At 42.2% G+C, this 15,917-nt stretch overlaps 1 pseudogene; it reads left to right on the top strand.

Moving 5' to 3' along the window:
* Positions 1 to 216: 216 nt before the first annotated feature.
* Positions 217 to 6,206, top strand: LOC116914351 (annotated as a pseudogene).
* The last annotated feature ends 9,711 nt before the right edge of the window (positions 6,207 to 15,917 follow it).

Here is a 15,917-nt window from a genome sequence, read left to right as displayed (position 1 = left end):
TGTTACTCTCACATTCTGGGTGAACAATTCATAGACACAGTGAGAATGAGGAGGGTCAGGTGCACATCTGTGGGTTGCCTCTAGTCCCCACTCAGAGCTCTGTAAAAGATGAGCATTCAAAGTTCTCCTGAGCTGAAATCATACTGATCCCCAGGACTTGCTGGGCAGAACAAGAGCGCTTGATCCTCTCCCCTCAATTCCCACAATAGAGCGTGCATGGCCCTGGATTCTCCCAGCCTTGGACCAATGTCCACTCCATTCTACATGCTGGTTAGGCGCGGGGAAGTAGGACTTTGCAGACTCAAGGTTCTAACTCACTGCACCAGCTCTTGATCCCGGCAAATGGAGCATGCAGTCCTGCTTTCTTTTATTGATTCACTTCACTGACCTAGAACATAGCCCATTACTTTCCAGTATAAATGCTTTCCTGTCCCTCAAAGAACCCCTGATTCTCTGTGTTCAAGAATCTCCCCTCAAACATGGCTCTGAGCAGAGGGATTTCCATTTTGGTCTGGCTTTGTTCTTCATTAGAAGCTGAACTGCCATCAGGTAAACCAAAGTTGATGGGAATTTGATGGGGTTGAGGGTGGGGGAGGAGCAGACCATGAAATCCAAAGATTCTTCCATGAACCACCCTGAAACTGAGAGTAAGTCTTCCTTCCCTGAGATTTCTTGGATCTGCATTAATGTTTCCTAAGAGCCAACTGGATAGAGTATTAATTTTGATTTTATTTTTCACATTGGTCTTTCTGGCTTTCAGGAGTGAACTTGAGAAATCCAATAAAGAGAGCAGCCAGAACATCACTGGTCCCTCAAGAGTCATGTAGCATGTAGGAGACATTTTATAAAGTGTTACTTCTTGTTTTAATATTCTGTCCTAAAATGTATTTTGTTTTAAATTTAGGGTCCTGGGCAGGACTTGAGTATTCCCAGTCATTTCCAGGAGGTAAATTATATCCTTTACCTGTATTCTCTCCTCTCTTGGGGACTGAGGCCCAGTTAGCTATATTTGACTGATGAGGCCAAGGAAGGAAGGTGGTTTTGAAAGGACTGAGTTCTGGTCTATTGGGCATCATCTTCTATTACCTTGTGGCCCTGGTGATATTTGTATTTTTCCAGTGACTTTCCCATTAATGTGTGATGCTTAGGCTCAACCTCATCCTCACCAATTAGCATTACCCAGAGATCCTGGCTTCCTTCCCAGAGGGACCTAACTTGAACAAGGTCTGCTCGAGGGCATCTGCTGGATGAGGAGGATCATGTAGAATGGCGAGATGGTCAGTGAGGTGCCATGCTCATCATAAAGCACTGTTTATAACAGCCACAGGCTTTGGATGCGCACCAGAGGTTTTACATGGGAAGACATCACGAGGCAAACACAATTAAAAAAGAAATATTAAACTATTCTCGGAGGGCTGGAGATGTGGGCTCACAGATTGAGTGCTTGCTATGCAACTATGAGCACCCAAGTCTGGACTTCAGCACACACAGTTTTGCTTGAGCCTGGGGACCACAGCGCTGTGGGGGTAGAGCTAGAGGTTCAAGGGCAGAGCTTAGGGTTTCACTGGGAATCTGAGCAGCTTAGGAAAACTGAGCTAAGGTTCAAAGAGAGGCCCTGTTTCAAAGCTGAGAGTGGCAGAAAATGATACCCAAGGCGTTTTCTTGATGTTTGTGTGCACATACATGGAGGCATTAGCCTGCACACATATGTACATGTACTATATGATACACCTCTCTCTCTCTCTCACACACACACACACACTAACATTATAATGATAATAAAGATGATGATGATGGTGGTGGTGGTGGTGGTGGTGGTGGTGGTGGTGGTGATGATGATAACTGAACAGAGTTACACTATGGAGCTAACTCCATGGAGCACTAATTTCTCCAGTTCTTAACAAATAAACATGGATTATGCCGTTAATTATTAAAGCCCCCTTACTAGTATATACCATACAGCAAAACATTATCACAGTCATTTCCTCTTTCACCACCAGCATTCTAAAAGTGTGGACAGGTATTTCTAGTATGTCCATCAGGTGAATGAGGTTTGGTAAAGGGGCAGCTGGTACTAGGCCCAAACAAGTATTAAGATTAAATTATTTCATTCCAGCTTTGAGAGTTTGAAACCAAAGTCTATCTAGTAAATTTTCAGAGTACAGCCAGGCATTTTAATAGTTCTGAAGAATAGATGTTGCTCTGCCATTTACATGGGGGCCCATGAAAGACAGTAAACACCTGGAGGATTTGGGTGATGGTTACCTATTGTTCTTAACTCTTTTCAGCTCCACACTGGGGTTAGCAGACGCTGTGGGGGGTTCTCTTTCACAGTGTGTGTGTGTGTGTGTGTGTTCAGGCATGTGTGGGAGGCCAGAGGTCAAACCACACGACATTCCTCAGGAGCCATCCACTTCCCTTTCTGAGACAGAATCTATCCTAAGTTCAGCTAGTTGATCCCTGAGCCAAGAGAGACTCATCTGTCCCTGCTTACCAGCTGAGGACGGAAGCCCTGACTTTTTAATCTGGGCGGAGGATCAGACTCAGGGTCCCATGTTCACCCAAGTGAAACACTTTGCCAACTGAGCTATCCCAACCCTCTGGCCTAATTCTAGAAAACACCAGCCATACACACACAACCCCTGCCTGTGAGGGGCCTTAGATACTCTTCCCACTCCCACACAGTTCCAGCAAAACCCCCAGCAGCTCTTTCCTGACACAGGGGAGTTTTCTGTGTATGAGACATGCAGGCTGGGGCCGGGGGAAATGCAGGAGGACGTGCATGGACAGCGCAGAAGATCGCCGGCAAGTGCAAGCTGAACTTCTTCTGCTGTCGGAGAGGATCTGAACCCAAGGACCAACGGCCTGGGGGTAAGTAGTCGCTTGAATGGATGGTCAAGGAGAGAACATTGTGGCTTCACGGGGTCACAGTCAGTGCCCATCTCACCTCATTCTGTTTCTGTGTTTCATTTCAATGTTAAGATGACAGAAATCAAAACATCAATGAATGCCTTCACACGAGCAGACAGGACTTGATCTCCAGCAACCCATAACTCAGAAGTGTTCTTTCCAGGGTTTCCCATAGGGCTCAGGGTCACCTGAGGGCGCCATTATCGCTCTGATTTGTATTTGATCCGGTATTTGATTTGTGTTGCTGCCTATGGTATGGGAAAGCTGGGAGACAAGGGGCAGCGGTGCATCGCTGCCTTCTTCCTGTCTCTAATATATTAACGATCGTGGGAGTGAACGAAAGTGTCAGTCCTTGACCCTGTCGACAGCTTTGTAGTTCTATAGAATACAAGGAAAATCCATTCACTTGATTCTCGATGAGGTAATGTACTATGATCCACAGATTATGACAATTATGATCTATGTTTTAAAACAACCCTATGTGCTCGTTATTGCCTGTGCTACGAGACTGCATCGCCCTTGGTCTGCAAAAAAGGAAATGGTTAGAGAAGAATCAAAAATGTCCACTTGCACAGGGTGTCCAGACGCCCAAACTGTAACTTCCACCTTATGGAATAAAATTTGTAGCTTAATAAACTAAACGTCAAAAACTCAGAGCCGTGGGGCTCAACACTGATCAGTTTTACGGGGATACAGGAACCTGAGCAGGATTCTGCCCAGTGTGATCTACAACATAGATCTTTCTCCTACCCTTCCCTTCTATGAAACCTTAGCATCGGTCTATCCAATCCAGATCCACCAGGGTTTTGATTTTGGGCTGAGTTTAATTAATACCATCTGCTAGGAAAAATGGCAGATAGGAATAGAAACAGGATATTTCCCCACCAGAGAATTTGTTTCCCCATATTAAAGCTACCATTTTCTCAGCTCTCACCTGGCACTCCCCATGGCAGGTGTAGCTTCTGACAGGTGAACCTAGATACTGATAGAGGGCAACAAGACAAAGTTTTCAATGGCCACACAAATATCACATGGGTTCATTGACTCAAAGGCATCCTTAGGGGAAAACAGCTAAGGATATAGCATGTTTGGAAAAGAATTTAGCATAAAAGAAGTTTTATCATAAAAGTTCTTCTAGGAGATGAATCTACAAAAGACAATTACAAAGATCTTTCAACCACTTGGGAAAACTGCTCACTGCTTTGAGAGCGCAGCTGCCTTGTGAGAGCATGCAAAATGCCAGCTACAGAATGCACGCACCTTAAAATGTGATTGCTACTCATGTTGCTGCATATGAATGCACTGAGGTTGGGGCAGTCAACACAGCACACGCTATCTCAAACTATCTCAGGTCAGAAGTTTGGGTCTGGTGCAGATCCCAGTGTTCCACGAAGATTAACAATAAAGCATCCACTCTGAGCTGCCTTGCCATCAGAGGAAAATGTCTTAAGTGTATGCAGTCAGGGCCAACCTCCGAAGTTCTACCAACGACAGACCACTGATCATCCCCCTCACAGCTCCTTTGTCCAAGGCAATTACATCTTTTCAAGACCAGCAAGAGAGCCTCTCACTTCAGACCTCACCAATTTTACTTTTACAGCAAAAATGAATGGAAGAACTGAGGGTGTGGTTCCAATTTGCTATTGAAAGTGAGTTGGTAAGTTACCATTGAAGAATTGTGTATGATTGCAACATTAATAAAAAATTCTTAAAAGCAATTGCTTATAACAAAATATATGTATATACACATATATACATACATATACATATGTGTGTGTGTGTGTTGCCCCAAAAGGGAAAGGAAAAAGGGTAACTCCATAACATTTGGTAGACAAATGGCAAAACTGATACAAGTTCTACTTTTACTGATTATTACATTAAGGAAAAATCAATTAACCATCCCAAATAGAGATTAATAGAATGTGGTTTTAAAAGACAAAGTTTATGGTTGTAGAGTTTAAAAATGTTATATCAAAGAGCCATTGGAAAAAGTGGTAGACCAATACTTTAAAAACAGACTTTGTAAAACACAAAAAGACTGTTATGAGAAGCAAAGTTTGTTTCAGACTGAAGTATCAGTCAAGAGATGGAATACAATATTTTAAAAATTGCACCTAAAGAGCAGATCCAAAATACTTGAAGGAAATACTAACAAATCAAAACTCTACTGTCCAGTCTTTTTTCCAAAATTCAATGAAAACTCAGCATGAACATACACAAACATAAAAACATCCAAATGACAGGGCTTCCAGCATGCATGTTACAGAGAAAAACACATGCATTCCAAGAAGAATCATGGGATAAGCAAGGCCCAAACCTAGACCAAAATCCAGCTGGGACAAACAGGAAAGCCTTCTTTCTGCTCAAGCCTGGCTCCTGGGGGCATGGGGTGACATGGCGTGAACCCCAGGGGATCTAGCTAGCCATCTCACACCATAGCCCTTTCTCCCTGCAGCAAATATGGCTTCTTATAGACTGGCCCATTTGGTAAGTGTGAATTTCCTTAGCAGAGATCAACATTCTAGGTATCTCTAACACCCTAGGGTCTTTGGGCCAAAATTGACCCACTCCCAGAGCTTTGTGCAAAGCCCCTCAGGACTCCTTGGGGAGTTTGACCTTGTTTCTACAGCCCTGTATCCAGGCCACATTCTCTGGAACCTTCCTGAGAGGCTCCCATCCCTCACTGGTCTGCATTCTGCAAGCCAACAAAACTAAGGATGGTATAGACATGCAAATTCTCCTGCCACCTGAGAAGTCACCAGGCCCTTGGCCTGGGATGCAGCAATCCTGAGAGTTGCGTAACAACTGCACCTGGAGAGTTTCCAGACAACCTGCCACAGAAACGCTTTTCTAGGTGTGTTTTGTGATTTCACCCCAGGCCTTCTGTGGGAAGGGATCTCATCCTCAGGACACCGCCTCCTGCTTTTCCAAAGCCGGGGCACTTAGTATCAGTAACAGCACCTAGCCTTGCTCAGAAAAATGGAAAGAGAGCAACACCTGCGCACAAAGGAGGTCACATCCTCCTCTGGGTTTCTGGGGCCTGGGGGATGTGAGCCTCTAAGCACCCCCCTTTTCTGGCTCTGACTCTGATAAAGTGTTGAACAGGGTCTCACCTGAGGGTAGGTACAGGTGAGTATATTTGCTGTTTTCTTTACTAACACCCAACAACTGAGTCTAGGGTACTTTATTTTAAAGAGTTTATTCCACTGACGGCTTACGTCCGTGATCAGGTGGATCTGTGTTCGCTTTCAGAGAGCGCCTCCCAGGCCACGCCAAATCTTGGTGACATGTCCTGAAGGGGAGAGACAAGGATGAGAGCCAAAGGCAGCATGGAAGACAAGAGGCCAGAGAACAGGAGGGCATTGTTATTATAACCTCTCTGGGATAGCGAGTCCCATGAGAACCATGTCACTCCTTCTAAGGACAGTGCCCCAGTGACCTAATTAACTACACTAATCTACACATACTTTTTGTTTACTTTTGATTTGCTCAGACAGAGTCAGTCTGAGACGGATTGAGCTGGTACTCATTGTGTGCACAAGCTGGCCTGAAACTCTCCCTGAGGACTATGACAGGTATGGGTCACCACGGCAGCATTCTAAGCCCCTACATTTCAAAGGTTCCATCATATCTCACACTGAGAGCCAAGAGTCTAACACAGTAAGAATCACGGGTAACTCACCCAATTCATTCTTTACCTAGATGGTTTCTTTTCTCCAAAGCATGTCCGACTTCATTTTATCTTACACATCCTTTTGGCAGCTCTGCATTTTTCCAGAAATTAATTTACTATTGTGTGAGAGTTGATCTGCTAAGCACTCACTCTGTTGGGAAAGTAGATTTTTTCCCCTCTGGAATGTTCTTCCATATATATTATGATATGTTCCAGATAAGTCTTCTGTACAAAACCCTTCACTGTCTCCTTTGGTTTTAGGACAAACTTAAGGCCTACTGATAGCAGATATCTACACTACAAATATGCATAGCTATTGTGCCACAAATGATTATGGAAAAATTAAGAATTATACATCTTCAAAATCCTTATATATGTATAAGCTTGAGATTTAATGACAGGTTGCACCTAATTTTTTTTGTTTAGTCATGAATTACCTGAGCTTATCCCTGAAACCTAAACAACCTGATATAAGAACCTACTAGAAGAAATCAAAATTGACCTGGTTTCTTCTATGACATTAGTATCTCTTGGGGTAGCTAATTTATCCCACAAAAGCCACTAATAGCTGTTATCAATCAATTAACTAAGAACTGGTAGATAAAACTTGTAAACATGCATGTTATATCTACAACCTTACTATAGGAAGGAGGGTGGATGGTTGTAGATTTTCTGGAATCGGGGATCCTTGAGATGGAACACGAAGGAAAGTGGAGGGACACCTAGAAGAAGAAAAAAGAACCTTCCAGGCAATAAGGCAGGGTGCTTTCTCTGCCTTGCCTTCAGTAAAAGACTTAGACAAAAGGGTAATCAGCTGGCCCACAAGTCACTCAACGGAGCATGGAAAAATAGTTTCTCCTTAAGGCTGTTTCTGAGCACTAGAATGGGTTTTTACTCTCCTTAATAAAGGAGCTGGGGCTCCATTACTGTACTCTCCCATCTCACCTCCATTGCTGCCTGGAGACATGAGAATCTTTTTCCTTAATTGTTGCTGGGCTTGTTCTTCTCATTCAACTTCACCCAGGTAAGAAGGAAGTCGCTGGAGAGGCAGTGTTGGCAACTTAATTGGGTCTGTCCTTGGAAACCAAGCTAACTTCGGGGAAACCTCATCCCTCAGTGATCTGTAAGTCTGGGGCCTTACGTTATTCCTAGTGAAACATTGTTCCTAACTGAGGAACAGAAGACTCAGGCTGCACTGACTCGGATCAGCTCTGACTAGAGCACCTGGGCCACTTCTCCAGTCAATCACGAGGAATTGGACTTCTTTATTTTCTTAGATACTTCCCCTGGTTTTCAAATCTCAACATATGTCAGCACATGACAAAGTGACTGCTTTAAAATGGCAAAAAAAAAAAATCAACATTTTCCATGTCTTGGTAGTTGGTTCAGATAGCTGACTGTGAGATCATTTCAAACCTTTTTGGGGGGACCTCATATATAATAAATAATAACCTAATTAAAACTGCTACCATCTGGATTTGTTTGCACTTGAGATTCAGGGTGCTTTAAACCGATCTGTTTGTGCAGCATAGCTTACAGCCAACAATACTCTGGATTAGCCCCCCTCAAATACCCTTGCTCCATGCTCCTGTATTCCCCCATCCTAACAAGATAACTCCCAAGTGTCTAACCATCTTAGGGCACGTGTGTCAACACCAGAAGCTCTAGGGGAGACAGTGTGTTCTTAACATTTGCAAGACTTTGTCTCCAGCTGTATTCCTCAGCTATACAAAAATAAGCAGAGATTTTTAATTAAAGCAGAGCCTTTGTCCAATTGTCTGGAAATAGACTGCCATACAATATGTTAGTAAATAATAGATTCCTGAAAAGAGTAAAATCATTCAAAAGCTTTGATGTGTAGTTACGTAAGTGAGTGAGGAAAGAGTGTATGCACAGAGCTGTAATATAAACCATTTTCCTAAAAGACATAATGCAAGTACTGAGAAGCAGGTGCTGGGCAAACCACACTCTAACTGGGAGATGCAGAAAAATGAGAAGCTGGTTTACATGAACCTTTGCTCAGAGGCAGAACAAAACATAAAGGAGCACGAGGGCGCAGCCCGTGGTGAGCTCTCCCAGGGACGGTGTGTACTGAGCTCTCTCTGGCAGACCAGGCTCCTGGTTGATTTTTTGAACTCCCGTGCTTACATTTGTCATCTGCAAGTGCCAATAAGGAGAGCACTGTTGATTGATTTTATACCGAAACATTAAGATCCTATGATATCGGGCACGGATTATTGTTGGCCTGCCTATAGTATTAATTGTACTGTCTTTATATTTTGGTCTCACGCCAGACACTAGAGGTGAAAAAAGAAAATCTTGTTAGGAAGGTTTGTTTCTTCGAGGTTGGGAAGTGGATTGTTGCATTCCTAGGAAGAGAGGTCTCTTTCCATATGAGTTAGCTGCTTGGAACAGAGGATTACATTATGTCAAAGACTTTTCAGATGATTGCTAAGGGCACTGATTGCACTTATCAGAGTCTTATTCTCTCTCTCTCTCTCTCTCTCTCTCTCTCTCTCTCTCTCTCTCTCTCTCTCTCTGATTAAGTAATGAAGTGTTCACTTTTTGACCTAGTAAAAGATTACTAGATAACCAACAGTTACTCTCTCCCCCAGCCAAGGCACACTGTGTGGAAGGTTCCTCTGTAAAAAGATGAAAGGACGATGTGAAACTGCCTGCCTCTCCTTGAAAAAAGATCGGGACCTGCCGAGCCAACTTAACACCACTGTGCTGCAAGGAGAAAAGAAACACTGAATTCTCAGCACCAACCATGAGCAGGATCTCAGAAGAAACGTCTCCGGCTGTCCCTCACTGGCCTCTTCTCCAATTCTGGACTTTGTGAAGTCAGATCCATCAGTGTCTAGGATGGCAGAAAATGGCCTCCTGGGTCTGACCTTCTGTGGGGCTGACACTATCTCCTGTAAATGAAGTCCATACACTCACTTTCTTTCACAGTCCATGCATTGTTCCACTGGCTGACAAAAAGTAAGAAAACCCATAAAAAGCAGGTCAGATGGAAGGTTGGCCCATGACTTGGACGAGCTGCCTTCTCTAGTTCTCTCCCTAGCTTTAAGCGGATCTTTGACAATGGGTCTTCCTCTCAGATTTCTGATACCTGAAAATGGAGGGAACTTGACCCCTCACAGTAAATGGGGCACCTGCTAGATACAGACCCGGCTTCAGCAATAGCCCCGACACACATTGTGAGAAATCACTTGGGCTGACTTCATACACTGGCTGGCCTGGAACATGGCCTTCCACACAGAACAGAGCTCCTATCAAAATTGGGTTGGCTGTAGAGTAAACATGTCTCACACTGGTCATGTATGGAGAACTTAAATCATAGCCTGTGTGGACAGCACAGTCCTCAGAAATCATGAACTCAGTGCCTAACTAGAGAGGGAGACCATGTTCAATCTAGGACTTACTACACTTATAATTTAAGACTTCTGGCTTTTCCATCTCATGCTCTTAGCCTGCCCATTAATGTTTGAGGAGAAGATGGAAGAACGAAGGCCTGGGATGTAGGGTGTGGCAGTTCTTAGCAGCCAAAGTGGAGAGGAAAACAATCATACAAAGAAAAACAAGTAGACACTTCCCCCCAAATGCCTCCCACAGAGACATGGCACACTCTGGGCCCTTGGCTCTAAGTCCAGAACTGGGAGTCCAGTGTATATCACAGGCCACTTTTAGCGTGAAGCTTTCATCCTCCTCCTGGATGTAAAGAGAAGTTCCTAGGTACAAGCTGCAAGACTTCTAGCCAACCCCGATAAGCTTGCTTCCTGCAAAGATGAAAATAAAAGAACCAAATAAAATTATTTTCTCAAAGAAGACATGTTTTGAAAATGTTTTAAAATAAGAGATAGGAGCTGGATGATGGCTACACATTTAAGAGTGCTTTTACTGCTCTCGAAGGTTCACTTTCCATTCCCAGCAACCAGACTGGCACACACAACTTCCTGGGGCTCTAGTTTCAAAGGCCTGATGACTTCTTCAGGCCCCCTTAGGCACTTGGATGTCCATGGAACACGGAACCACAAAGGCACACAATGTACAGATAAGTACTAATGAATAAATGAATTTTAACATAAGAAAGCATGCTCTAAAGACATTCTGGTGTACATACTTGTCTCTGTGATTTTTATTTACTCTCAAAACTATCATGGGATCATGGGATCTCTGATCTGATCGAGGGAAATTCTGTCTCAGATGAACCTAAAGGAGCATCTGTCATCACTTTTACCCTTCTTATTTCTCCCTTTAGCTTTTTCTTTCTTTCAGTGTCCAATGGATAGAAACATGATGCATGTTTTCCCAGTTTTCAAACTCTTATCTTCTCTACAGTTTGTGGAATAGTCTACAGTCACCAAGCTGCTAGAATTTGTTCTTATAAAAGCCACCAGTGCTGGGAGATGGCTCCACATAAGAGCACTGACTGTGCTTCCAGAGGTCCTGAGTTCAATTCCCAGCAATCACATGGTAGCTCAAACCATCTGTAATGGGATCCGATGCCCTCTTCTGTTGTGTCTGAAAACAGCCAATATATATATATATATATATATATATATATATATATATATATATATATGTATATATTCAAAAGGCACAGGTTGCTGACAACAGTCTAGGACCTGCATTTGTCTTCCTGGCCTTTTCTGAGATGGCCTACAATGTGGTTTGCAACACACACACACACACACACACACACACACACACACACCTTTTCCATTCTCACTAGATCTGAGGGTACCTCCTCTGCTGAATTCCCCACTCACTCTGTCTCTGCTGGTGTTTTTCTTCCTGCTGTAACTACATTGCCTGCATTTTGCCCATCTTATTACACTCACTACCTTGAAGTCCCCCACTCAAACCTGTTGAGTGTCATTGGATGTGATAGCATTTATTTGTCAGCGTGTCTGGAGCCCCAGGTTCTCTACCTAATGGGGGGAGGAATGGCTGGCTTGGAAAATGGGCTTAGATAACTCTTGGAGGTGACAGAACTATTGTGTATCTTAATTTTGGAAGTAGCTGTATAATCATAAATCTGTTGACTCTGTATGACAACCGTGTGCAAAACACACACAGACAAAGCGTGCACATATGTCTAAACTGTATCTTCACATGTCACATTTGAGATAAATAATATCATGCCTTGTATTTATGTCTACAATACTAAAAGTTTACCAACTATAATGAGCTTCTATGTAATATACTCCTGAATATGTTGTAAATTAATTTGAAAGTGATTTTTTTTCAAATAAATATGGTCTTTCAGAAACAGATACCATAAAGAAAATAGTTTATAGGATTTTAGGAAGTGGGGTGGAGCATGCTGTCTGCAGACACTGAAATTATTCCTCTCAACATGAGAAGGAATCATATAATAATTCTTCTCAATGATTGCATTTCAAAGAAGACGTTTATGACTGCCCTACTGTCCTGGTGAAGCTCAGGTCACAGAGTCAGTTAGGTGTCAGTGCCAAAACGACATCTTACTTCCTTAATTTTAGTACCTTGTCCCTCTCCCTGCAACCCACACGAGTTAATCTGTGCAGGTTGTCTTTGACGACTGTTAAAGAGCTGCTACTACAGGAGTCAGTGCTTGAGAATAAAGATCTACAGTGTTTATGAGCTTAAGACCCTAAGAAAGTAAGTCTCCTGGTTGTCAGCTTATATTGACATGTTCTTGATTACCTTCAAATATCATCAGGTTATAGCATTTTAATAATTTTGTCCATTTTAAGGAATGCGTGTTTACTATTAATCTGTATTTGATTTTAAATGTAATTCTGGCCTGTGACAATAAGAAGCTTATCTGTGACGAATACCTGTCACAGCCTCCATCCTGACAGGTCTTCAGGAGGGAAGGGCTAGATCCTGGTATCTACCAGGACCAGGGATTGTCCAGCACTGGGAAATTATACAGTCTTTACCATGATCCTTTCTTAGCTCACATCCCCTGGGATTTACATACCAGGGCACACATTACAACAGTGCAAAAGGTCAGTAGACTCTAAGGGTGAGGAACTTGACTAAAGACTCTTCAGGTAGATGATAAAGATGGTGGGTCTTCTCCCCTGTTACAGCCTTATAACTCATAAGGAAGAAATGTTAACTGGAGACTTAGGGGACATGATCAGGGAAGATGCTATGGCCATGGGGAGCAACTTCTCATGTAAGTGGCATTTAAGCATTTCCCTGTGAGTGCAAGTAGATCCAGAATGTTGCCTTCCAGGAGTAGTAGAAGGGTTCATCACCTGGAGGAATTAAGAGGAAGTTTCCAAGAGTTGTTACTAAGCAACCAGCAGAGTAAGTACTCTCTGAGTCAAAAAACCAAGAAGTGTTTCTGGTTTTTGCCTATACCCAGAGCTGACCCAAATCCAATCAGGGAGAGAGCTAGACTCTCAGAAGTGCAACAACCCTGAGAGCTCAGGGAGACCACCACTTCTGCTTACATTCCTGGTCCAAAAAGGAACCCACCTAGAGCCCTCAGGACACAGGAACCCAGGAGCAGTCTGGGACAGGATCCTTCCAGTTTCTGCCTGCACCCAGGGCTGACCTGTGACAGCTCTCTGTACCCAGACCCCACCAGGAGAAAGTCAGTCTCCAGAAAGGCTGATACACAGGCTTACAGGAGGTCAAGCCACTGTCAGAGACAACAAGATCAACTAACACGAGACAACCCAGATGGTGAGAGGCAAGTACAGGAACCTAAGTAACAGAAAACAAGATTACTTGATGTAATCACAGCCCAGTTCTCCCCAAAGCAAATACTGGATATCCAAATACACCAGAAAAGCAAGATTTGGATCTAAAATCATCTCAGATGATGATAGAGGACTTTAAGAAGGACATAAATAACTCCTTAAAAAATACAGGACAACACAGATAAACAAATAGAAGTCCTTAAGAGGAAGCACAAAAATTCCTTAAAGAATTACAGGAAAACACAACCAAACAGGTGAAGGAATTGAACAAAACCATCCAGTATCTAAAATTGGAAATAAAAACAATAAAAAAATCACAAAGGGAGACCACCTGGGAGATAGAAAACCTAGGAAAGAGATCAGGAGTCATAGATGCAAGCATCACCAACAGAATACAAGAGATAGAAGAGAGAATCTCAGGGGCAGAAGATATCATAGAAAACACGGACACAACTGTCAAAGAAAATGTAAAACGCAAAAAAGCTCCTAACCTAAAAAAACATCCAGGAAATCCATAAAACAATGAGAAGATCAAACCTAGGGATAATAGGTATAGAAGAAAATGAAGACTCCAGCTCAAAGGACCAGTAAATATCTTCAACAAAATCATAGAAGAAAACTTCAATAACCTAAAGAAAGATATACCCATAAGCATACAAGAAGCCTACAGAGCTCCAAATAGATTGGACCAGAAAAGAAACTCCTCCCATCACATAATACTCAAAACACCAAATGCACAAAATAAAGAAAGAATATTAAAAGCAGTAAGGGAAAAAGGTCAAGTAACATATAAAGGCAGACCTAACAGAATTACACCAGACTTCTCACCAGAGACTATGAAAGCCAGAAGATCCTGGGCAGATGTCACACAGACCCTAAGAGAACACAAATGCCACCCTAGGCTACTATATCCAGCAAAACTCTCAATTAAAATAGATGGAGAAACAAAAATATTCCATGACAAAACCAAATTTTATAACAATATCTTTATACAAACCTAGCCTTACAAAGGATAGTAGATGGAAAACCCCACACAAGAAGGGAAACTATACCCTAGAGAAAAAGCAAGAAAGTAATCTTCTTGCAACAAACTCAAAAAGAAGAAACACACACAAACATAATTACATCTAAAAACAAAATTAACAGGAAACAACAATCACCATTCCTTAATATCTCTTAACATCAATGGACTCCAATTCCCCAATAAAAACATGAACTAACAAACTGGATACAGAAAGAGGACCCAGCATTTTGCTGCATTCAGGGAAACACAGTGAAAAAGACAAACATTATCTCAGACTAAAAGGCTGGAAAAACAATTTTCAAACAAATGGTCCAAAGAAAAAGCTGGAGTAGCCATTCTAATATCAATAAAATCACTTTCAACAAAAAGTTATCAAAAAGATAGGGAAGGACACCTCATATTCATCAAAGGAAAAATTCACTAAGATGAAGTCTTAATCCTGAATATCTATACTCCAAATACACTTGGAAAGGAGCAGGTGGTTGGGTGGGGAACACCCTCATAGAAGAAAGGAGAGATGGGATAGGGAGTTTATGGACAGGAAACCAGGAAAGGGGATAACATTTGAAATGTAAATTGAAAACAGCCAATAAAAAAAAAGAAGCAAAATATTTTGTGTCTGTGTGTGTGTGTGTGTGTGTGTGTGTGTGTGTGTGTGTGTGTGTGTGTGTGTGTGTGTGTGTGTGTGATGTCTCTGTTGATGGTTAGTAAGTTCAGTGCCGTTTACATACTATACATAGCTGAACTCAAGCCTGTTTGGTCTAGGATCTAAAACAGTGGCTTCATAAAAACTTTAAATTTGGTGTTATCCGATATTGAGATAATGAGCAGAGGCTCACTATTCAAGGAACATGTGTGATTTACAAAATTCAGCCTCACAATATTATTTGAATATTTTTTTCACATTTTATGGCTCCATTTTTTATTATAATCCTCTATGACATTTTGCATTTTCAGGTATTCAAATTACTTTAGCTCAAAAATTTTTTATTTCGCATTCCATCTCATAATTTATATTCTATCTTTCTATTGGTACTTCCATTTTATGATACACAATTCTATTGGTATCTTTGAGGCAGCCTTCAGAGTTCCTCTGAGGGCTATGACTGTTTAAAAGTTTTTTCCCCTGGTCAAAGAAAAATAGTCAATGATATTAAATGTATTACATAGTATAACTTCTCTTAGTTAGGGTTTTACTGCTATGAACAGACACCATGACCAAGTCAACTCTTATAAGGACAACATTTAATTGGGGGCTGGCTTACAGATTTAGAGGTTGAGTCCATTATCAACAAGGTAGGAACATGGCAGCATCCAGGCAGGTATGGTACAGGATGAGCTGAGAGTTCTACACCTTCATGTGAAGGATACTAGCAGAATATTTCCTTCAAGGCAGCTAGAGTAGGGTCTTAAAGCCTATGCCCACAGTGACACACCTTTCTCAACCAGGCCACACCTACTCTAACAGGGCTAAACCTTCTAATAGTGCCATTTCCTGAACTTTACAGCTTACAGATCATCACATTCACTCCCAGCCCCCCACAAGCCTGATCAATACATGAGTCTATGGGGCCATATCTAGACTTAACATAATAAAATGTAC

This window comes from Rattus rattus, chromosome 13, assembly GCF_011064425.1.
Source record: "Rattus rattus isolate New Zealand chromosome 13, Rrattus_CSIRO_v1, whole genome shotgun sequence".
Classification (NCBI taxonomy): Eukaryota; Metazoa; Chordata; class Mammalia; order Rodentia; family Muridae; genus Rattus; species Rattus rattus.
The sequence above is the reverse complement of the archived record's forward strand: the minus strand, read 5'-3'. Positions and strand labels throughout refer to the sequence as shown.